The sequence below is a fragment of the Rhinopithecus bieti genome, unplaced genomic scaffold, assembly GCF_001698545.2.
Source record: "Rhinopithecus bieti isolate Rb0 unplaced genomic scaffold, ASM169854v2 scaffold_61298, whole genome shotgun sequence".
Classification (NCBI taxonomy): Eukaryota; Metazoa; Chordata; class Mammalia; order Primates; family Cercopithecidae; genus Rhinopithecus; species Rhinopithecus bieti.
The window spans coordinates 497,234-520,621 of record NW_016823727.1 but is presented as its reverse complement, the minus strand read 5'-3'; the positions used below and the strand labels follow the sequence as shown (position 1 = coordinate 520,621).

Sequence of the window (23,388 nt, the reverse complement as noted above, 5' to 3'; positions counted from 1 at the left end):
GGAAGGAAGGAAGGAAGGAAGGAAGGAAGGAAGGAAGGAAGGAAGGAAGGAAGGAAGGAAGGAAGGAAAAGAAAATAATACTATCTTAAAGTTGGAAAGATCCCTAAGACTATCTCTCAATCCCTTAATTTGACTAATGCAAAACTAAGGCCTGAATAGGTCAAGGGACTTATGCAAATATCAATGGAACCAAGTTTAATATTTTAAAATTTTTGTCTTCTGTATTGCAGCAGCTATACCTAATCTATCCTGATAATTGCTAGAAATAAATAATGGAAGTAATTTTGCATGGAATAAACCTGACTTTTTCTATCTTAATTGGTATTCACATCTAAGGACAAATATCAGCTATTTGGAACATGGTGAATAACGTTACGAATAACGTTAAGTGCCTCATTTCTTAAGATAATAATGGATCACATTATTTCTATGATGCATGGAAAAATGTTCTCTAGTACCTTAAAAGCTAAAGTACTACTCAGGAATCTTCATTTTAGGCATTGGATAGAATTGGATGCAGAATCATATCTGGCTTTGGGAAATTTCATGTTACCTTGCATGCAATTAATACATTCCTCAAATATTTGCCTATATTGTCTTGTTCACTGTAACTACAGCATATATTGGTATAACAAGATGAAAGAAAATAATAATTCTTAACAGAAGATACTCTTTCTGTATGAGAATAACACAGAATTGCTATTTTTCTGCAAGTCAGTTGATGTCACTCTATAAAACATGCAGTAATTATGATAAACTTCTTAACCTTATACTTCAGCAATTTTTTAGCCATACACATTCAGTCATGCATGTAAAGCTGTCATTTCCAATCTAGACTATTTCTGATTAGTCTTAGGTCTTCTGCAGCAATGCCAATCAGAGTAATTATGTTATCACTGTTCTGACAATTAAATGCTCTATTTGTTTACTACTGAAAGCACAATTGATCTGGTACATAGTTAAGTTACAAATAGTTCTGTGTCTGATATTAATGAATGCCCATAATGCATTTTTCCCAAGTTATTTCTTCAAAGTTAAAATGGCACAACTTACAATAGAAATTCTTCCCCTTAAAATCAATGGTTCTCAACTATGGATAACTTCGCCTCCCGGGGGACATTTGGCAATGTCCAGAGACATTTTTGATTTTCAGGATGGGGTGGGGGTGAGAGAGGGTGGAGATGCTATTGGTATCTAATGAGTAGAGGCCAAGGATGCTGCTAAACACCCTACAGTATACAGGACAGATCCTACCACCACTCCAACAAGAATTATTCAGTCCAAAATGTCAACAGTTAAAAAGTTCCGGAGGCAGATGGTGGTGATGGTTGCACAATAATGTCAACTTAATGTTACTGAACTGTATACTTAAAATGATTAAATGGCAAGTTTTACATTATGTATATTTTTACCACAATAAAAATAAATAAATAGTGCTGAGATTGTGAGCTTTAAACCATTGAGAGTCCTTGTGTAATGAAAGTATTTCAGTACTGCTAGGGAAACCAAAAGGTACTCTGTACCTGGTAAAATGCCATTCACAAAGCAAACATTATCTTACTTTTTTCTTGTACATCACATTTTGTTTTCCTTGACTGGCTTCCAAATTTCTTTCAGGCACTAGTCAATGATCCTAAACAATAGTTTCCTTCCCTGAATGCATACATAAATGAAAACAAAAACTATAATTAGGGTCTTTGTTTTTGGCTTAAGCTAGTTTGACTTAGATTTCTGTTATATGCAACCAAAACTCTTGACAAATAGACAAAGCAGCAAAGAAACGTGGACAAACAAATTTTGTTTCACAGAAAACAAGAAAACTTAAAAGTCACATGGGTTGCATGGAAAGGAAAGAAAAACAAAACAATATGAAGCAACGTGCTGCTAACAAGAGCACGAAGAGAGCAGGAAAGATACTGTATTAGGGTTCTCTAGAGGGACAGAACTAATAGGATAGATGTACATATAAAGAGGAGTTTGTTAAGGAGTATTAACTCACACAATCACAAGGTGAGGTCCCACAATAGGCTGTCTGCAAGCTGAGGAGCAAGGAAGCCAGTCCAAGTCCCAAAGCTGAAGACAATGTTCAAAGACAGCAAGCATCCAGCATGGGAGAAAGATGAAGGCTGGAGGACTAAGCCAGTTCTAGTCTTTCCATGTTTTTCTGTCTGCTTTTATTCTGGCTGTGCTGACAGCTGATAGATGGAGCCCACCCAGATTGAGGGTGGGTCTGCCTTTCCCAGTCCAATAACTCAAATTTAATCTCCTTTGGCAACACTCTCGCAGACACACCCAGGAACAATACTTTGCATCCTTCAATCCAATCAAGTTGACACTCAAATATTAACTATCACAGATGTGTCCACTTTTTCTGGTTTTAGTCACAAAGAAAGATGCAAGTGCACACTCAAAAATGTTCCACAAATAAGATCTATCTAGTGCTACCTCATCCTAGGCTTCTTCAGATCCACCATCTCCCTACTTTATAACAATCCCACTTGTGTCCACAGTTAGAGACAGCAATAATTAGTCACTTCACTGAAGTAGTTTAACTTCTTGTTTTTATCAGTAACTTTTCTTCCCTAGTTTAGTCAATGGTAATTAAAATACTTCTACTGGAACCACACATATGGTTAATAACTCTTACTGAAGCTGAATTAGAGCATATCAGTCAAACCATCACCCTTCAAAAGTTTGGATATAATACAAATGAAAATGAAGCTCTAAAATTGGAATGCAATGATTAAAATCAACGGTTCCTTCTCACTTATAGCCACATCATAAAAATAAGTATTTTGCACAACTTCTACTAAAATGACCTTTTCTTGGTTCTGTAATGACAAACTGAAAAAAAGGAGGTTGTCAATCTGTCAAAACAAGAGTTTTTAGTCATCTGTGTAGAAAAATCCTTGTCACAACACTGTAAGAATTTTAATACACAAAAGAGATAGGAAGAAGAATATATAGTAAAATATTTTAATGACATCAGGTGTAGAAAAATTTAAAGAAAACAAGAAGTAGAAACTATAAAAGAAAATTAAGGCATCAGAAACATTACAACTAGAACTTTCTGTATGGCCGAGACCCTACTGCCTTACTCTGGGACACTGTTTCTCAGAAGCACACAGGCAGCACCTGGAGAGCTTTGAAAAGCACTAATCCTAGGTTATACCTCCCAAAATCCTGATTTTAATTGGTTGAAGGTACAGCCAAGGTACTTAGAGTTTTAAAAGCTCCCCAAGAGAGTCTAATGGACAGCCAATGTTGAGAACCATTAGTCTAGGAAAAGAAAGTTATAATAATCTACAAAGTATTTTTTATCCAGAATTATAAAGTCTTATAGGTCAATGAGAAAAATTCAAAGAACTCAATATAAAAATGAGCAAGATTTGAATACGCAATCAACTGAAGAGAAAACTCAGACCAATAAACAAACACAACAATACTCAATTTTCTAGTAGTCAGGGAAATTTAAAAATCCAAATTAAAACAAGATACCAATTCACACTAAGCAGATTGGCAAAATTAAAACGTTTGTAAGTACCAAAGACTGGTAAGGGTATCAAGCAACAAGAACTCTCAAAGTTGCTGGTGGGGGTATAAACTGGTATAAACTGGTACAACCCTATGACAGTTAATTTTTTTTTTTTTTTTTTTTTTTTTTTTTTTTTTTTTTTTTTTTTTTTTTTTTTTTGAGATGGAGTCTCGCTCTGTCACCCAGGCAGGAGTGCAGTGGCATGATCTCAGCTCACTGCAACCCTTGCCTCCCAGGTTCAAGTGATTCTCCTGCCTCAGCCTCCCGAGTAGCTGGGATTATAGGTGCCCACCACTATACCTGGCTAATTTTTGGAATTTTGGTAGAGATGAGTTTTTGCCATGTCGGTCAGGCTGGTCTCAAACTCCTGACCTCAAGAGATCCACTCGCCTCAGCCTCCCAAAATGCTGGGATTACAGGTATGAGCCATTACGCCCGGCAATTATAGGTAATTTTATGTGTCGGCTTGGTTAAGCTGAGATGCCCAGTTTTTCGGTCAAATATGAGTCTAAACATTGTTGCAAATGTACTTTTTTAGATGTGATTAACATTTAAATCAATAGACATTGAGTAAAGTCAATTACCCTCCATAATGTGGGTGGGCCTCTTCCAATCAGTTGAGGGGCTTATGAGCAAAGACTCAAGAAAGAATAATTTTTCTCAAGACTCCAACATCAAAGCTCTGCCTGAGTTTCCCATTTGCTGGACCACCTTGCAGGTTTCAAACTCAAGACTACAACAGCAACTCTTACCTGAATGTCCAGCCTGCTGACCCACCCCACCACACCCACAATCATGTGAGCCAATTCTATAAAATAATCTATATAAATATCTATATTTACATCTGTAGACATATTCATACCCATGTCTATATATCTCTATCCTCTTGATTCTGTTTCTCTGGAGAACCCTGATTAATATAAACTAACTTTAAAGAACAATTCAGCAATATCTAGAAAAGTTGAAGATGGGTATAGTCAATTTCAACTCCAGGTATACAACCTGTAGTCCTTCTCAAAGGGACAGTTGGGAAATGGGATGTGGATGTGGGACTTCTGTATCTTTTTTGAAATTTGGGGGTAAGGGGGCAAAGCAAATATGGCAAAATGTTACAGCGTTTTAAAACAGGGATGGAGTATGTTTTACATTGTCATACTATTTTTGGCATTTTTGTGCAGTTTGAAATACTCCACAATTTAAATGAAAGCTATTTAAAAGCAACTTGTGTTAAACATGGTGGTGATAGAAGTGGCCCCAACCAGTAAGCCAAACCCATGTAATCAAGGTCAAAGTGACAGAGAGCATACCCAGCAGAGGGCAGGGATGGGAGAGGAATGTATTGCAGTGGAAAGCAAGTAACACTCAAGAGAGCCCAAAGGCTTCTCAAAGTCCCTTAATGAACAAAAATTTCCTTTGGCTTCTAAGATGGTTAGCTCATCATTAACCGTCCAGGGAAAGAATAGAAATCTGGCAGACAACATGATACCCTCAGGACATCACTGATGACACTAACCTTCATGATTAAGGCAATGGCTTCCAGGTTTCTCCACTGTCAAGTTACTGTCTTCCTCTTTTCCTGGGAAAGATGATCATATTTAAAAATAATTTATTGAAAATAATTAAATAAATGAATTTGCTATCCAATCAGAAGAACACTTGGATTTATTGCATTGCAGTGGGTTTTATCAGAAGTTGAAAGAAGATGGCACCCAGCAAGAAAAACTATACAAGGAATGGAGTGGGAGGAAGGTAGAAAAAAAATAAGCAAATGATGTTGCCCATTTCTCTTCTGTTCATTGCTTTTCTACTCCCCCTTCCTTTCTTGGTCTTGAAAGTCTTTTTTTCTTCCTCTTGTTAACTGGCTCCTGCTAGGTCCAGGTAGGAAGGAACCATGTCTCTATTTGTTAATCATTGTATTCCCAGAGCTTATAATACAGTCAGTGATAAATGGATACTTACTGAAGAATGGGAAAGAAAGAGGAGAGAAGTGATAGAAAGGGAAAGAAGAAACTGTAAGATAAAAGATGGGAGAAAGGAAGGAACTTACTGATCATACCAGATTATTAATGTATTTCTTAACATTTATTTTATTTATGTTGCATGACCTCAATAATATTAAGCTATATTGATTCAGGATAGTTTCTCTAAGTTTTTTTCTAAAATTAGATTGTTTTCTTACTTGATGTTGCCCTATATTTACATTTTTTTTTTCTATTGAGCATTGCCCTGAATAAATAGAAGATTCACTGTTCCCAGTTTCACCTAAAGGCAATTAATTTTTAAACAGGGAATTTTCTAGTTTTCTATGAAATGAATTGGAAGATTTACCATTTTCTGAAGCAAAACTTTTGGCTACCCTCAAAATATATATTATTTTATATTAGATCATGATATTCTTCTTTGCCCCTATATTAGTCCCTTCTCTGGTGATGAACCAGTAAGAAAATTATCAAAATAAAAACCATAAAAACCATGTTAATATATTTACTGAATCACAAGACCTCAAGATCAAAAGAAACCGTCAGAATCTTTTTACCCATCAGACACTTGCATCACCTCTACATCCCAGTAAGTGTTTTCTCCTTAAAATGACAAGGAAATATATATATATATTCCTCTATATGTATACTGTTCGTATTTATAAAAGATATATTCCTTTCTAAGTAGGACCTGGCCTGGCCAAAATACTTTAAAGGTAATCTGACTGGTACACAATCTAGTAGGATTACCAATCCCTTTTTTTACTTATTCATTAAAAATAGAATCATTGTGTATGATGTACATGGCATTTGTTTAGGTACTGGATATCCAGCAGTGAATTAAAAAGCCATTTTTTTCATATATATCAAGGAAGAGAAACGGAGGTATATATATATACACACACACATACACATATATACACATACATATATTTGTTTAAGTACTGGATATCCAGCAGTGAATTAAAAAGCCAATTCTTTCATATATATCAAGGAAGAGAAATGGAGGAATATATATACATATATATACACACACACACACATATATACACATACATATATTCCTCCATTTCTCTTCCTTGATATATGTGAAAGAATTGGCTTTTTATTTCACTGCTGGATATCCAGTACCTAAACAAATGCCATGTATGTGTATATATGTGTATATATATACATACGTATGTGTATATGTGTGTGTGTGTGTGTGTATATATATATAGAGAGAGAGAGAGAGAGAGAAGAAGCCTATTCAATTCTTAATGCAGCTCTAAATGCGAACAAGCTCTTTCTTAGGCTGAGCAAAATTCAACAATTTCCTTCCTTTGGCACAGATTATAAGCCTGAATATTTTTCATATGAAAGGCTTTTTAACGTTTTTTAAGAGAGTTGAATATTTTAAGATAGACAAGCTTTCCTATCCCTAACTTCCTTCTCTTTTCCAAACCAAACAATCAGAGTTTCTTCAATCATTCTGCCCAGGACACACTTAAAAGACCACTTGTCAGTGTGTCAATATTCCTCTCCAAGTAGGACCTGGTCTGACCGGAATACTTCAGAGGTGATCTGACTAGTACATAATATAGCAGGATTACCAATCCCTTTGTTTTACTTATTCATTAAAAATACAATTATTGATTATGATGTACATGGCATTTGCTTAGGCACTGGATATCCAGCAATGAATTAAAAAGCCAATTCCTGACCTCATAGACCTTGTATTTTAGTGAAGGCAAACATATAATAATTAAAATAAATAAGAAATTGGCCAGGTACAGTGGCTTATGCCTATAATCCCAGCACTTTGGAAGTCCAAGGTAGGTGGATCACCTGAGGTCAGGAGTTTGAGAATGGCCTGGCCAACAAGGTGAAAGCCCATCTGTACTAAAAATACAAAAAAAAAAAAATTAGCCAGGCCTGGTGGTGCACGCTTGTAATTCCAGCTACTCCAGAGGCTGAGGCAGGAGAATCGCTTGAGCCCCAGAGGCAGAGGTTGCAGTGAGGCACGATGGTGTCACTGCACTCCAGCCTGGGTGAGAGAGAGACTCTGTCTCAAAAAATAATAATTATTATAATAAATATATACATTATAGGATACATGAATAGGAAATAAGCTTTACAGGAAAAAATGCAGCAAAGAGGCTCTAGTTTGGGGAAGGAGGATGCTGAATGACTTGTGTTAGCCTCTCAAGATGCATTCCTTGTCCTTCTCTGTCTTGCTCTGTCCCAGGAGGTTAGTCTATGGATTCTATCAGTGGAATCCCTTGCCCTCTGACTTCCAGCCCTTTAATTTGGGAATACCTTAAAAGACTTAATTAAACATGTCCTATGATCAACAATCTTATTTTTAAGACTTTAGCCTAAGAACACAATCAAAGAGGTACATACAAATAAACATGAATAGGGATGTTCATGGCACCATTACAATTACAAAAAAGTCATAACCAGGTTGAACGTCCAACAGTAGGTTAAATAAATTATGGTAGAACATGAGATGGAATATCATGCAGCTATTAAAAATCTTGTTGTAAAATAATGTATATTGACATGTGAAAATGTTCATGATACATTGCTAAGTGAGAAGAAGAGGAAAGAGTGATGATGATGAGTATCAGGTGATATAACTAGGACTCTCAGGCTTTTGTTTCTATTGCAACTATACATTTTGATGATATCAAGGATGCCTTTTAAAAGTTAGAAAATACTCTTTGCAAATTCCTAATGATTTCTTCCGCATTCTTTTTTTTTTCTGGGATTTTAAAAAGTTTTACTTTAAGTTCTGGGATATATGTGCAGTGCATTCGTGTTTACACGAGCAACTTCCTTAGCAAGATTTTCTTTTCAGAGAACAATGATAAATTCAGCTGTAGTGGAATTCCCATAAATTCCAAATTAGTCATGTTTATATGAATGCAGATTTATTATAATCCAGAATGAAATGATTAAGAATAGAATATCCTCTTTTCCCCACAAATAGACCACAAATGTATCAAATTATCTATGAAAACATAAGCTTCTTTGATCTCATATGAATTTCTATTATTTGTCATGGAGTAAGGCCTTACTCAGTATTTGCTCATGTATTATTTAATTAAAATGACTCATGAAACAAGTGTGTCACTATGCTGGCTTGCCTATTGTCCATATTCACATACTTGAGGGTATCCTTATTCCTGCCTGGAAAAGGCATATGCTGCCTTGGGCACTGTTCCAGTTAATCTCTTCAAACGGTGTATTAATGAGCATTCGTGAATGTAATTAAGTAGCAAATGGACTTCAAACAGCAGTAGGGAAACAATCTTGAATTCTTCACTCGGAAACTGCTTCAAATGTTATGTTCAAATAAAAAGAGGATCTTCGCTACCTACTTCATCCTGTCTGCTCAGGGAAGGCTAGACATCTGTCCTGTTCCTATTTGCATAGGTGAAGATATTTGGTTTAAAATCCACATTCTATACATTTCCTCTCCCCATCTCATCTCACTTTCATCTTCTTGCCCAGCAGGAGAGAGTTAACTCAGCCAGAAACGTGGGTAAATACTGGAAACTTACTCAGATGCAGAAGGGACTGTGGCTCAGGATGTTACAATGTTCAGAAAGCAGGGAATGTGTTGGCTTGAGTTAATGCCAGCTTCCTTGTTTACTGTTGAAGTGTGCTTAAAAGATAAGTCTTTGGAGTGTACATGTGTGCAACCTGAGAGAGAGAGAGCGAGAGAACACAGAGGGAGGAGAGGGAAAGGAGAGGGAGGAGAGATGGGAAAAGGGAGAGAGGGAGGAGAGAGAGGGAGCAGGGAGGGTGGAGAGAGAGAAAGGGAGAGAAGGGTGAGAGAAGGAGAGAGGGATGAGAAGGAGAGAAGGATGAGAGGGAAAGAGGGATAGATGGAGGAGAGAGAGAGAGGAAGAGAGGGAGGAGAGAGGGAGAGAGGGAGGAGACAGGGAAAGAGGAATAAACAGAGGAGAGAGAGAGGGAAAGAGGGAGAGAGGGATGAGAGCGGGAGAGAGAAATGAGAGAGGGAGAGAGGGATAAGAGAGGGAGAGAGGAAGGGAGAGAGGGAGGAGAGAGGGAAAGAAGGAGAGAAGGAGGACAGAGAGAGGCAGAGAGGGTGGAGAGGGAGGAAAGGTGGAGAGAGGGAGGAGAGAGAGAGAGGAGGAGAGGAAGGAGAGAGAGAAAGAGGGAGAGAGGGAGGAGAGAGAGAAAGAGGGAGAAAGGGATGAGAGAGTGAGAGAGGCAGGGAGAGAGGGAGAGATAGAGAGGGAGAAATGGAAAGACAGAAGAGGGAGGAGGGAGGAGAGAGGGAGAAACAGACGAGGGAGGAGGGAGAGAGGGAGAGGTGTAGTGGCTCAGGCTTGTAATCCCAGCACTTTGGGAGGTTGAGGCAAGAGGACTGCTTAAGCCAAGGAGTTCAAGACCAATCTAGGCAATGTAACAAGACCCCTGTCTATATAAAATGTTTTAAAATGTGTGTGATGGATGTTCCAGCTACTTGGGAGACTGAGATGGGAGAGTTGCTTGGGCCCAGGAGCTTGAGGTTGCAGTGAGCTGTGATCACACCACTGCTCTCTAGCCTGTGTGACAGAGTGGGACACTATCTTAAAAAATAAAAAAATAAATAAAGCCAGGGGGTTGAGGGGGAGGAGGTTTGGGGAAAAGACCATTATGATACATATGGTCAACTTTTGCAAGATTCTGAAATTCTACTGGATGATTTTGATTACAACAGAATGGTTAATCTTAATTGTGTATATAGCCCTGTTATCGGTGGAGAACCCATATCCATCCGGGTCTGCAGCAACCTCAATTCTTGACTCCTCAGGAGAAACAATTTGAGGGGCAGAAGGAGAGACTGAGACGAGCTTTAGAGCAGGCGTGAAAGTTTATTCAAAAGCTTTAGAGCAGGAAGGAAAGGAAGGAAAGTACACTTGACAGAGAGCCAAGCGGGCAATTTGAAAGACCAGCATGGTTTGAACTTTTGACTTGGGGTTTTATACCTTGGCAGGCTTCTGAGGTCTTGCGTTGGTTCTCCTACTCATCCAACGCTGAGATCTGATCCAGAAGCTGCTGATCACGTTTCAGGTGTTTTCTATCTGTTAAGAGACTGTCTTTCCCTGGTGCCAGCTGTGACCAATTATTACTGTAGGGAAACAGTTAACAACTGCCTGACCATCACAGGGTGGTTGCCCCACACACCTGGTGTATGTGTAGTGGGGGAGCCCTCTCCTGTCCTGCTCATACCCGACTATAGCACAAGATATTGTTTAGACTATTACTATTCTAATATTACCAATTCTAACTTTAAAAATGAATACATTTCTACCACCTCTTAAAGGAAAGATTCACTGGCTAATCTCAGATAAATATATTCTTTTTTTTTTTTTTTTTCTTTTTGAGATGGAGTCTTGCTCTGTCACTCAGGCTGGAGTGCAGTGGCATGATCACGGCTCACTGCAAACTCCGCCTCCTGGGTTCAAGCCATTCTCCTGCCTCAGCCTCCTGGGTAGCTGGGATTATAGGTGTACATCACCATGCCCAGCTAGTTTTTGTATTTTCAGTAGAGATGGGGTTTCACCATGTTGGCCAGGCTGGTCTCAAACTCCTGACCTCGTGATCCGCCTGCCTCAGCCTCCCAAAGTGTTGGGATTACAGGTGTGAGCCACTGTGCCTGGCCAGATGAATATATTATTGAGTAAACATTTACATGTTTAAATTAGTGTGTATGCAAGTGACTTCAGGGTCATGGTGACCATATTCTGTAAATCCACTGTATGGAACATAATTGTGAACAAATAATTATGGGCATAAGCATTCATAAATGTTAAAAAGCTAAAGCTGAGTTAAAAAATAATCTCCCTATTATCAATGGCACACTTTCTAAAGGCAAAATTTTAAAATGAAAACCCAAGAAATTATAAAGAAAATTTAACCCTCCCAAATCCCATAACCTAAAATAACAACTAATACTACTATTTTGGTGTTTCTTTTAGTCTGTTTTATATTTTATTTGACATTATTAATATTTATTTACATATTTTGATGCCTTATATTTTTCCATATCATTAGAATCCTTGTAAATTGTAAATGTTGTTTTAAATTATTGTATTACTTTTGCTTTTTTTTTTTTTGAGGTAGAGTTTCACTCTTGTTGCCCAGGCTGGAGTAAAATGGTGTGCTCTAGGCTCACTGCAACCTCTGCCTCTCAGGTTTAAGCGATTCTCCCGCCTTAGCCTCCCGAGTAGCTGGGATTACAGGTGCCTGCTACCATGCCCAGCTAATTTTTTTTTGTATTTTTAGTACAGACAGGATTTTACTATGTTGGCCAGGCTGGTCTTGAACTCCTGACCTCAGGTGATCCACTCACCTCAGCCTCCCAAAGTGCTGGGATTACAGGTGTGAGCCATGATGCCCAGCCTGTATTACATTTTATCATATGAAAAAATTGTTGCCAATGGAAGTATTATTTAGCCACTTCACTAGTATTGACCATGAACATCTTTGGACATGTCCATAGATTAAAATAGAAGAAACTGGCCAGATGCGGTGACTTGTGCCTGCAATCCCAGCACTTTGGGACGCTGAGGCAAGCAGATCATGTGAGTCTAGTAGTCTGGGACCAACCTGGGCAACATGGCAAATCTCTGTCTCTACAAAAAATACAAAAATTAGCTGGGTATGGTGGCATGTGCCTGTAGTTTCAGTTACTTGGGAGGCTGAGGTAGAAGGATCACCTGAGCCTGGGAGTTCGAGGCTGGAGTGAGCCGTGATAGTGCACTGCAATCCAGCCTGGGTGACAGAGTGAGGCTCTGTCTCAAAATAAATCAAAATATTGCTTCTCGGCCTTTTGGCTAAGATCAAGTGTAAAATAAAATAAAATAACAGAAGAAACTAAGATATAGGGAGGCTAAATACCTTGTACAAGATGGTAAAGTGTAAACTAGTTTGTTTGGAAGCTATTTTTCAATATATAGAATAACAGATGCTAAAGATAAAAGAGGTCACCAAGTTCAACTTTTGCATTTTTTTCAGTTGAGGAAACTGAGACCCAGTGAGGTAAAGGTGACCAGTTCAAGGACTCAAAGAGTCTAATGACTGAAGGAATACTAGAGCCTCAGTCTTTTGGGTGTTATTTTACATATTTTTCTTCAAAGTGTAAATCACTACCTAACATTATCTTTGTTATTCATTGACTTACGTATCAACACTCCCTTGCAAACACCCTCAGCTCCTTAGTCTCTAGCACCAGAGTTGTCTATACTTACCTTCTTCACTTCTCCCTGTGTTTCCACCTAAATCCATGACAATCAAGCTTTCAATCCTACTACCTCACTGGGTGTCCTTGTAAAGATCCTCAGTGACCCCCACATGGCCTACTCCAGTGGACAGAATGAGTTTTCATCTGTCTTGATTTTTTTTTTTCTTTTTTTTTTTTTTTGAATCTATGTCTCATTCTGTCTCCCAGGCTGGAGTGCAGTGGCATGATCTTGGCTCACTGCAGCCTCTGCTTCCCAGGCAATTCTCACACTCAGCCTCCCAAGTAGCTAGGATTACAGGTGTATACCACCACACCCAGCTAATTTTTGTATTTTTAGTAGAGATGGTTTCACCATGTTTCCCAGGCTAGTCTTGAAATCCTGACCTCAAGTGATCTGCCCATGTTGGCCTCCCAAAGCACTGGTTAACAGCAGCATTTGATGCAAAGGGTCACTTTCCCTTCTTACAGTACTGTCTTCACTTGGTTTCTACAACACTACTCTCTCGGTCTCTTCCTAACCGTTGGGTCCACTTACTATACCTCTAAACAGGGACGTATTTCCAGGTTCAATCCTTGACTATCTTTTTATATCAGTAATCATCAGCCCCATCAGACCCAATGCCTACTTTCTACAAGAAGTAATTTTTCAATACAAAAATTAGCTGGGCGTGGTAGCCTGCACCTCTCATCCCAGCTACTAGGGAGGCTGAGGCAGGAGAATTGCTTGAACCGGGGAGGCGGAGGTTGCAGTGAGCCAAGATTGCACCATTACACTCCAGCCTGGGAGACAGAGCAAGACCCCGTCTAAAAAAAAAGTATTTTTTTTTTCATGCTGCCTTTAAAGGGGCTTGCCATCTACAGTTACACAGGTGGTAGATGGGGGCAAATTCTAGGTTCACTCTGTTGCCTAGTCATGCACTCTGGCAGGGGGCTACATCAACCCCAAAGAAGGGGTGCCTTTTCCTAATTCCTCCACTCGAGGGGGCCTCTTTTTCTTATTTGTACAGAGGCAGCTTATATGCTAGCAGCAGTTCTGTTCTGTACTATCAAGTGAAATTCATACAGAATATAGCCTACCTACACGCGTAATTTTAAAATAAATATAATGCCTAAACTGTAGCATCAAGCAGACATAAATATAACATAATTGATAATAAAAATATGCAAATGCTCAAGCACTTCTACACTAGAAAACCTCACAAAGTAGTCATCTGCTTGAACCTGTAAACAGAGGCATGGATGTTGTCTCGGTGATTCAAGTGCAGCTTACAGCGTTGTCAATGCTGTTCTGAAATAGTGAAAACTGTTAGTAAAACTCTAAACAAAAGCAAGCATAGTCTTCCCTGAATTTACATGATAATTGTATTTTGAAAATGCAGCGTTAAGAGCAAAAAAAATTATGTTAAAATTATAAGATAATGATAAATAGGTTTTCACCTATAATTGTATTTTGAAAATGCAGTGTTAAGAGCAAAAAAAATTATGTTAAAAATTATAAGATAATGATAAATAGGTTTTTCACCTGAAATCCCTGCAATATAAGAAGTATAGGCCAGGCGCGGTGGCTCACGCCTGTAATCCCAGCACTTTGGGAGGCCGAGGCGGGCGGATCACAAGGTCAGGAGATCGAGACCATGGTGAAACCCCGTCTCTACTAAAAATACAAAAAATTAGCCGGGCGCGGTGGCGGGCGCCTGTAGTCCCAGCTACTCGGGAGGCTGAGGCAGGAGAATGGCGTGAACCCGGGAGGCGGAGCTTGCAGTGAGCCAAGATCGCGCCACTGCACTCCAGCCTGGGCAACAGAGCGAGACTCTGCCTCAAAAAAAAAAAAAAAAAAAAAAAAAAAAAGAAGTATAAGTATTAGCTATTGTTATCTTGTTTAACCCTGTTAATAATATTTAACCCATTTTTAAAATTACTTATTTATTTATTTTTGAGATAGAATTTCACTCACTCCGTCACCCAGGCTGGAGTACAGTGGCGTGATCTCAGCTCACTACAACCTCTGCCTCCTGGGCTCAAGCAATTGTCCTGCCTCAGCCTCCTGAGGAGCTGGGATTACAGGCATGCGTCACCACACTAGGCTAATTTTTGTATTTTTGTAGAGACGGGGTTTCACCATGTTGTCCAGGCTGGTCTCGAACTCCTGACCTCAAGTGATCTGCCTGCCTCAGCTTCCTAAAGTGTTGGGATTCTAGGCATGTGCCATGCACCAGGCCAATTTAACCAATTTTATGATAAGAAAATTGACAACATCCAGTAGACCCTTTGGCAATAGAGATCAATGGTTACCTACCCCAAACAGCCTACTGGTATTAGAACCCCTGATTCTCAGCATGGCATAGGGTCACCGGGACTGTAAGAATCCTTTTCCAGCCTCCATTGCAGCCAGTGTGGCCATGTGACCAGGTTCTAGTCAACATGCTATAAGGAAAAGAATTGTGCAGCAACTTGCAGGAAATTTCCTTTAAAGATAGCTGGTGCTTGCCCTTTTATCCCTCCTTCCTCGATTTAACCCTTCAGCTCTGTATGTGGTAGTTAGAGCTCCATCTGGGATGATGAAAATGAAGGTCATAGCGTAAGAGGGCAGATCAAAAGCTAGGGGCAGTCAGGGTCTCTGAAGATTTCAAGGAGCAGAGCATCACCCCAGTATTGAACTATTCACCTTTGCAGAAGAGGTCAATACACTTTCTTTTTGTTAGACAGTTCTTGTGTTACTACAAAGAAATATCTGAGACTGCATAATTTATAAGAAAAGATGTTTAATTGGCTCATGGTCCTGCAGGCTGTACAAAAAGCATAGCGCTGGCATCAGCTTCTGGGGAGGCCTCAGGAAGCTTCCAACCATGGCAGAAGGCAAAGGGGGCACAGGAGGGGAGCAAGAGAGAGAGGACAGGGAGGTACCACACACTTTTAAACAACCAGACCTCGCGGGAACTCACTCAGTATTATGAGAACAGCATCAAGCCATAAAGGATCTGCCCTCATGACCCAAACACCTCTCACTAAGCCCCATCTCCAACATTGGGGATTACATTTCAACATAAGATTTAGGGGGACAAATACCCAAACTGTATGATTCAACTGGTTTAAGCCATCATTAATTTGGGTCTTTGCTAATCATAGCTGAGCATAATCCCAACCTAAATACTCTCTATAAATTATAGTTCCTTTCCTCAATCCTAACTAAATCTCCTTCTGTAAATAACAGCTCCATCTGTCATCTTAATCTTTTTGCTTTAATTTGCCTTAAAATCTACCAGCCTATCCTGTTTACTTCAGTAAGATTTTAATATACTGATAAATAATAGGTTCTTTCTAAGAGTTAGTCACCATGCTTATGAACTTCTAACTCTTAAAATATTGACTATATAATGTTTTTATAAGACAGGTTTTTTACCTTGAGTCACACACTTCTCAATAGATTTTTCTAGTATTGTGTATTTTATTAGATCAATTTGTGATATAATTCCTTTGCTCTTATTTCAGCCACCCATGAAATAGAAGAGATAGAAATGGAAGGCCAGGCATGGTGGCTCATGCATGTAATCCTAGCACTTTGGGAAGCAGAGGTAGGCGGATCACCTGAGGTCAGGAGTTCGAGACCAGCCTAGCCAACATGGTGAAACCCCATCTCTATTAAAAATACAAAAATTAGCTGGGCTTGGTGGTGCATGCCCATAATCCCAGCTACTCAAGAGGCTGAGGCAGGAGAATTGCTTGAACCCAGGAGGCGAAGGTTGCAGTGAGCCGAGATCACACCACTGCACTCCAGCCTAGGCAACAAAGCGAGACTGTTTCAAAAAAAAAAAAAAAAAAAGAATAGAATAGAATAGAAATGGAAAGAGAAAAGGAAACTGGAAAAGAAGAAGAAGAATAGCCCTTCCTCACAATTTGCACATTAAAATAGTATCACATAATAAAGCTTGACTAAAATTTTTTTATTTACTTGGAATACTAGTATACTGAAACAATTGGAGGGTGTCCAGAAAAAAATTAAAATTCTTTCCCTCTATATTTTTTCTTTTGTATTAGTTTTTATTAAAAACATCAATTTAAAGGGGAGTTATAGTTTGCTTCCATCTATCCTTCATTTCTGAATAATTCTGTCTAAGAGTACAAGGTGGAGCTGAGCAAAGTGGGAATGGGGAGGTCAGAGCGCTCTGGAGCAGTGGCCCAGTTCAGGCTGTTAGAGTCAAGCAAGGCTGTCTTGCCGGGTTGGGTGGGAGGGGGATGGCAGTGGGGATGGAAGTTTGACTACGTGGAGGGGATTGATCAGATAAGTAAACAAATTGAGGATGAAGGGAGACAGTTTTCTAACTGTTAGGGAAGGGACTACAAATATGGAAACTGAAAAAACTAAAATAAGCTATGTGGTGTTGAACTGGAATTTTCAATAGAGATACTGAAACAAGTATGGATATGGTCGCATATGCGTGCATGTACGTATGTATACACATGCATACATTCTCTAGTTTTGTCCAGTGAGAGAGCCTGGAAGCACCAACATCCCCCGACCAAGGAGCATGCCTATTGCCTAGACCAATCTTTAGTTTCCTAAATGCTCTTCTCCACTAAAACAAAGCAGGGCTTTTTGGAGAATTGACTGATTCCAGGGTTGGGACAGGGAACATCTTATTGGGACAGAAAATAAGGAAATGCTCAAAGAATGATGACGAATGTCAAAAGAACACAGAAGAAGCTTAATGGGGGCTCCCCCTGTCCAAATATGTGACAACTAAGGCAGAGAAATAACAATAGTAACAGATTATAAATTCATGTAATAAAATAGAAATTAATGAGTCCTTAAAATAAACAGCATCAAAATAAATAGCCATGACATGATTAACCCACTAAATAAAATAGAATCTGTGAGTCCATACTGACATAAATAAGTGGGAAAAGGAGAAAACCTTTCTTACAGTGGAATGCCAACTGATGAATGGAGAAGAAATGATGGAGTCAGAAAATCACCGTTTGGCAGCCAGCACAAGTAACTGATTTAGCCCAGAAACATAGTGGATGCTAATATGCAGTAGGTGAAAGTTTGAGGAGGAATGAGCTAACTACATAGCCTCAAAGTACCTTCACAAAATGCTTCTTAGTAATACAATTTTAAAAGGTAACTTTGTAATGAAGAAACCTGGCAGATAGTTCCCTAATCAAGAAGTTAAGGCTAATAGCACAAGTAAAGGAGCCAACAGAAATATAGGCTATCTAATAAGATGCAACAATAAGAACACAGCACTGCTTCAATGACATCCCTGCCAAAAAAAATGTGTAACCTGAATGTAATCATGCGGAAAGATCAAATAAACTCAAATTGAGAGATGTCTGACAAAATAGCCTGTAATCTTCAAAAGTGTCAAAGTAATGAAAGTCAGAAAAGATCTGGTTGAATGGAACTAAAGAGATAAGATAACTAAATGTAATGACTGATCCTGAATTGGATACTTTTGCTATAAAGGACATTAATGGGATAACACAGAACTTGAATGAGATCCGTGGATTAAATGGTAGTAACGTATTAGTGTTAATATTCCCAATTTTAATTTTGTGTAGTGCTTATAAAGGAAAATTTCCTTGTGTCTTAGTCCATTTGTGCTGCTATAACAAAATACCAAAGACTGGGTAATTTATGAACAACAGAAGTTTATTTCTCATGGTTTTGGAGGCTGGAAAGTTCAAGATCAAGATGTCAGCAGGATTGGTGTCCACCGAGAGCTGCTCTCTGTTTCCAAGATGGCGCCCTATCACCGCATCCTCTAGAGGGAAGGAATACTGTATCCTCACATGGAAAACGGGATGGAAAAGCAAGAAAGTGCTCCCTTCAGCCTTGAGCCTTTTTCCAAGGGTGCTAATCCCATTCATGAGAGTGGAATCCTCATGAATTAATCACTTTCCAAAGGCCACATCTCTTAAAACTGTTGCATTGAGGGTTAATTTCAACATGAATTTTGGAGAGGACATCATTGTTTAAACCATAGCACCTTCTTTGTAGGAAATATACACCAAAGTATTTGGGTGTCATGAAGCATTATGTTGGCAACTTACTCTCAAATAGTTCAGGAAAAATAACACCTTTTGTACTATGTCTGCAGCATTTCTTTAAGTTTGAAATTGTTTTAAAATAAACACAAAAAATTACCTTCCCTTTCATGTAAGTAATTAAATGGTCAGGAAAGCATATGCAATTAACTTATTATAGGTAGAGAACAAAAAAGTCAACGTATCTGATTATCATTAGTGAGGTTTTCATTCTCTGAAAGTATCATGGACATCTAAATTGAGACTAGAAAGAGCAGTGATATGCTCAACAAAGGTAGCATCTTCGGTTGACCTCCTTATTTGGAAGAAGAGAAACAAGCATTAAGACTGCAGTTTCAAGGTGACATGGTTTGGCTGTGTCCCCACCCAAATCTCATCTCAATTGTAGCTTCCATAATCCCCGTGTGTCCTGGGAGGGACCTGGTGGGAGGTAATTGAACCATGGGGCGGTTTATTCCCTTGCTGTTCTTGTGATAGTGAATAAGTCTCACAAGATCTGATGGTTTTATAAAGGTGAGTTCCCCTGCACATGCTCTCTTGCCTGCCTCCATGTAAGACATGACTTTGCTCCTCATTTGCCTTCCACCATGACTGTGAGGCCTCCCCAGCCATGTGAACCTGTGAGTCCATTAAGCCTCTTTCCTTTATAAATTACCCAGATTGGGGTATGTCTTTATTAGCAGCGTGAGAACAGACTAATACACAAGGATTTCTTGCTTTTCTCACCTATAACTCCATTCTATAGCATGCCTATAGGATAATCTAGATCACAGTTGAGTTGGATCATCATTTTGTTCAATTTGTTTATACATTCACTCAGTGTTGGCAGAGTGAAATACTAACACGGATGGCACCCAATGTGTGAAGGGTTCAGGCCAAGCAGTGCAGGCGGAATTCTACAAGCAGAAGGGTCAGCAGCAGGATTGGCATTTCATGGACACACATGTGTGGGCTCAGAATGGCTAGACACTCCAAAGGTTGTGCTCCAGAACAGAAATCTTGCCAGCTCCTTCCTCCTGAGAAGAGCCTTGCATGAGGAGGGAAAATGATCTGAGCTCAGAGGAATTGCACACCAGTGCTGGGAATGCCAGTTGTACAGGACTGTTAGCATTTGGAACCCCTGTAGAGGGAAGAGGGAGCCACCAAGTCTAGCCAGCTTGTTGCCAAGCCATCCAGAGATAACCTCGGGGGTCATCCAACAGACACTCCTGTTTGTCCCACCACACTCGGTTCACATGTATCCATAAACAATTAGTGAACTTTTATGTACCTGGCACTTAAAGAACTCACAGTAAGATACCAAGTACATGTCCCAAATACTATAATAAAGAATGGTCTGTAATAAGTACTACATGAGTAGTCCAAGTATTAATTACAGAGGAGTTTTTTAGGCCTTCTCATATTTGACCCCCAGATTAAATACCACCTCCTCAGAAAAGACTTCTCTGACTTCCAGAGGAAGGCCAAAACACTAAATACATTTGCTGAGTTACTGATTTCTTTTGAACATTTCATCACACAGCAGTGTCACTACAGTCATTTTGCTGCTGCTGTTTTCCCCCAGGGGTTTATCAGGTCAGCTCAGTTGAATATGAGTGTATTTCATACCCTAGGATACTCACCACTGTTTGTAGGTGGACTTTCCATTAAAAACAATTTGCTGTCTTCTCTGTTTTTACAAACTGGAGCTTTGCCTCTATCCTTGCCACTGACAGTGAAACCACTGCTGTCAACAGTCTGAAAACCTGTTTTCAGTTTTTTTGTTCATTTGTCATTTGGCAAATTGGTCTGTAGGCAAATTTGGGCAAATGAGGCTTCCCTGACTTAAGTCGGTTTAGATTTCCACTTAACCATTTCTCTATCTCCTGGGGAGTACTCTCAAACAGTTGTCGGTGTCAGTACATTTATTCAGTGTCAGCACATAGTGACGCTGAATAAATATTTGTGGAGTTAATAAATGAACATCCTGGGCAACATGGTGAAACCCGACATCTGCAAAAATAAAAAAATATATATATACACACATATATATACATACATATGTGTATGTATATATCTATATATATACCCAAATACTATAATAAAGGATGGTCTATAATAAGTACTACATTAGTAGTCCAAGTATTAATTATAGAGGAGTTTTTTAGGCCTTCTCATATTTGACAAGTATATAGTGTATGTGTGTGTATGTATATATATTAGCTGGGTGAGGTGGTGCATGCCTGTAGTCACAGCTACTGGAGAGGCTGAGGTGGGAGGATCGCTTGAACCCAGGAGAGTGAGGCTGCAGACAGGCACATCACACCACTGCCCTCCAACATGGGCGACAGAGCGAGACCCTGTCTCAATAATAATAAAATGAATGAATGAAAGGCTCAAGAAAGAAAGAATTGCTTTTACTGCTTTAAATATATTACTAATTTAATCCCTCCAAATAACGAGAAGTAGACAGTATAGTCAGCCCCACTTTACAAATAAAGAACCCACAACCAGAAAGCCCATGGTCATTTAGCTAGGAAATGAAAGAGTCAGAATTTGAACTCGGGCAACAATAGTAATAAATGAAGAAACAACTTAATGTCCAACAAGTAGGGTATAATATCTAAGTATATGATAGATACTATACAGTCATGAAAAATGTTGCTACTGGGGTCAGGCGTGGTGGCTCACATCTGTAATTCCAGCACTTTGGGTGACTGAGGTGGGCAGATCACTTGAGCTCAGGAGTTCAAGATCATCTCGGGCAACATGGTGAAACCTCATCTCTACCAAAAATACAAAAAAAATTAGCTGGGTGTGGTGGCACATGCCTGAGTTCCCAGCTACTGAGGATGCTGAGGTGGGAGGATCGCTTGAACCCAGGAGTCAGAGGTTGCAGTAAGCTGAGACTGTGCCACTGCATTCCGGCCTGGGCAATGGAAGGAGATCCTACCTAAAAAAAAAAAAAAAAAATGCTACTGAAACATTCCTAAGAATGAGAAAATGTTTATGCTATAATGTTAAGTAAAAATAAGATACAAATTGTGCATTACAACTACATTAAAATACATACAAATTTATGTGCAGAGAAAAGATTTTTAAAATGTTAACAGTGGCATTTTAGCATTGGAATTACAGTTGATAAATACCCCAGGATAGAGAAAAGTGATAAATTAATAAATCTTGATAACAGTATCAGTATGTAGTGGAAATAGAATGAGTGAAAATAGATGGTATAGATGGCATGTGAGAGGGCAAGTAAAAATATAAAAAGTAACCTAATTATTAGTATTTTTTTCTGAGTGTGGCAGAGACAAGGCTGTTCACATTGCCTTTTCTTCCTGGACAGACTACATTTCCTAGCTTTCCCTGGAGTCAGGTGAAGTCATGTGACTGTGTTCTAGCCAATAGAATGTGAAGACTAATTTGTGCTGCATTAGGCCTGACCCACAAAAGTCTCCTGTGGATGACCCTGTCTCTACGTTCTTGCCCCTTCTGTCTTGATGCAGATGAGCAAGGTGACCTTAGAAGCCATGTGGGGAAAGGAGACTTGGTCCTGGGTCGCCACATGGAGGAGAGTCACATGCTGAGCAGGAATACCCTTTTTGGACTTTGCGTAAGTGAAAAATAAGTGTCTATTTGTAACACTGTAGAGACTTCAACTAAGATATTGAGCAATGTCCTCTACTAGTGTAAAAGAGAGAAAAGTAAGTAAACAATATATGTATAAAGCAATAAGCTGGATTACCACAGAAATACAAAAACATGTAAATATGCTCACCACTCTCAAATATCTTACAGTGAAGTTGGGGGGTATATACACAAATGAAGATGACAGGTCTCAAAGATGTAGCCAATAAGTGCCAAATTAATGACGCAGACAACACATGCTTCTAAATCAATCAGGATTCCCTTACCACAGGAAGAAAAGACATAAAAGGGGCCAGTTCCATGACAAGAGGGTTAGCTAGATTACACAGTAAAAGGAAACTGCCAGTTTCATTTCAAATTGCTGTGAGTAGGAATTGCAAGACCTAAAAAAAGTTTCAAAAGACACATTCATAGAACACAAAGCACTTGGTGAATTTAGTAATAGATAAAATTACAGACTCCAGTACACTGCCTGCCTCCATAAAAGCAAATAATTCCTTTTTTTTTTTAAGATGGAGTCTTGCTCTTGTCACCCAGGCTGGAGTGCAATGGCTCACTGCAGCCTCCGCCTCCCGGGTTCAAGCGATCCTCCTACCTCAGCCTCCCAAGTAGCTGGGATTACAGGCGCCCACCACCACGCTCAGCTAATTTTTGTATTTTTTAGTAGAGACAGGGTTTCACCATGTTGGCCAGGCTGGTCTTGAACTTCTGACCTCAGGTGATCCCCCTGCCTCAGCCTCCCAAAGTGTTGGGATGACAGGCGTGAGCCACCGCGCCCGGTCAATAATTCCACTTACAATGCTCTACTGTTCAGTTTATTCCATTCTTTTAAGTAAGAAGGGTGGACACCCTGATTCCCCTTGGGTTTTTTTTTTTTTTTTGGCATATATATATAAAAGAAAATTTTATACTTTTTGTAAATATGTTTTTGTCTATTTTTTTTTTTTTTTTGA

At 39.2% G+C, this 23,388-nt stretch overlaps 1 long non-coding RNA gene across 2 annotated transcripts in view; it reads right to left on the bottom strand.

Moving 5' to 3' along the window:
- LOC108521798 (uncharacterized) overlaps window positions 1-23,388 on the bottom strand; it is a 66,992-nt gene that overhangs the window by 33,211 nt on the left and 10,393 nt on the right. For both annotated transcript variants that reach the window (XR_001883281.1, XR_001883282.1), the window contains 2 exons: window positions 10,500-10,642; window positions 5,049-5,111 (listed from right to left, as the gene is read on the bottom strand). This is a non-coding gene — a long non-coding RNA (uncharacterized LOC108521798). The remainder of the gene's footprint in view (window positions 1-5,048; window positions 5,112-10,499; window positions 10,643-23,388) is intronic.